Source organism: Schistocerca nitens, chromosome 1 (assembly GCF_023898315.1).
Source record: "Schistocerca nitens isolate TAMUIC-IGC-003100 chromosome 1, iqSchNite1.1, whole genome shotgun sequence".
NCBI lineage: Eukaryota > Metazoa > Arthropoda > Insecta > Orthoptera > Acrididae > Schistocerca > Schistocerca nitens.
Window position 1 is genome coordinate 359,548,428 of NC_064614.1, and position 1,953 is coordinate 359,550,380.

The 1,953-nt window shown below is 36.0% G+C and overlaps 1 non-coding gene across 1 annotated transcript; it reads left to right on the top strand.

Moving 5' to 3' along the window:
• The first annotated feature begins 217 nt into the window (after positions 1-217).
• On the top strand, positions 218-292 carry Trnal-caa (transfer RNA leucine (anticodon CAA)). The gene has a single exon. It is a non-coding gene; the product is annotated as a tRNA-Leu (tRNA).
• The last annotated feature ends 1,661 nt before the right edge of the window (positions 293-1,953 follow it).

The window sequence follows — 1,953 nt, forward strand, 5'->3', positions numbered from 1 at the left end:
ACCTGCCAGGAAGTTTCATATCAACGCACACACCGCTGTAGAGTGAAAATTTCATTCTAGAAACATCCCCCCGGCTGTGGCTAAGCCATGTCTCCGCAATATCCTTTCTTTCAGGAGTGCTAGTTCTGCAAGGTTCGCAGGAGAGCTTCTGTATAGTTTGGAAGGTAGGAGACGAGGTACTGGCAGAAGTAAAGCTGTGAGGACGGGGCGTGAGTCGTGCTTGGGTAGCTCAGTTGGTAGAGCACTTGCCCGCAAAAGGCAAAGGTCCCGAGTTCGAGTCTCGGTCCGGCACACAGTTTTCATCTGCCAGGAAGTTTCATATCAGCGCACACACCGCTGTAGAGTGAAAATTTCATTCTATAAATATTCTGTAGATTAAATTTATGAGAACTTGCAGAGGGTAGATCTAGAAGGCTGTGATATATGCTCTGTGGTTTTATAGATAATCTTGGACTCTGTTCCGTATCTTACAAACAATAACAAACCAGCTGCTTTGTTTATGAAGAAAGAATTTTTGATTTTCCACATCTGCAATATGTGTCAGAATTGCAACCTACGATACAGTTCTTGTATTTAATGATGGGAATGTAGGGAGGATGAAGGTATTAGAGAGGATGAGCTTTGAGATAAGAAATTTCACTCAAGACATGAGAAAAACAGATTTACAGCGCCTCTCTGCAGCTGAAAAGTTAGTTGAAGACGTGGTAAATAAAAGAAGGCAGAAAACAAGAAACCAAAAGAGAAGCCTTGAAGGGAAAGTGGGCCCTGAGTACATATCAGGGGCCTTCTGAAGAGACGACGGAAGAAAAAACATTAGGTTGGACTTCAAATTGCATTTCTTAAAAATTACCTTTTTTTTATAGTTTATGCACCTTTTTCTCAGAATATATGAAAGCTAGAACTATGAAATTTTGTACACTTATCTCTATAAACGCAATAAATGTTGTCTCAAGAGTAAATTTTGAAGTTCTTAGTGTAAGCTGAGGTATGGAGCAAAGAGCTTCGAATTTTGCCTGAATTATATATTATACTTACAAAATTATTAAAATTCTCGTATTCGACATATTCAAGAAAACCTCATGAGAGAGGTTTACTATATGCAATGAGATTAAACACAGAAAATTTTGTCGAAATCTCTTGAATAGTTTCTGAGAAGAAGGTATATATATATATATATATATATATATATATATATATATATATATATATATATATATATTTTAATATAAAATTTTTAAATTCGATAAAAAGTCAAGTATATTCAATCCAAGTTACTTAACAGTAAATATGTTAATTTATAATAGAGCGTGGTATAAAACTTAAATTGCCGTATTTTTAAAATTGTGGATTTGGTGCATCTTTTAAATAGTGTGTGTTTTTCGTGAACGTCCCCGCAGTTGTCCTACAGGGCAATGGCTTCCCGATCGACCGCTACTGCATTTCTGCATAAAACTAATTTGTTCTCTTTTTTAAAGTTTAAAATGCAATCTACGCTTTATAATGAAGCTTCAACTTCTTCTTGAATCAACCGAAGAGTTAAGCTTTGGGCCGAAGCAACGCCCTAGCCCTGAGTGTATCAGGAGAGCCGAGAGAGTACCAGGCCCTCTCTTACTTCAGTACAGTGTTTCACACATACAGTACATTTGTTCATCAAAGTTTCCTCTCAAATAACAATTTTAATGTGACAACTAGTATTAAAATGATTTGAGTATCTGAAGTGACAGAGTGGGTAAATTATACTGACTATGAACTAATAAAGTTAATACTGTCAGTACCTGTACTACTGTAGCAGGTGCCACTAATAGTGATAATAGTAATAATGAAAATAATGGCAATAATATAGTGGCAGATACAAGAAGAATTTCTAAATGTACAAAATTGATGTTTTGTGATCTAGCGTGTTGTGTGGAAAGGAAATTTAAGGAGACTGCATCAGCTAAAAATAGTGGGAAA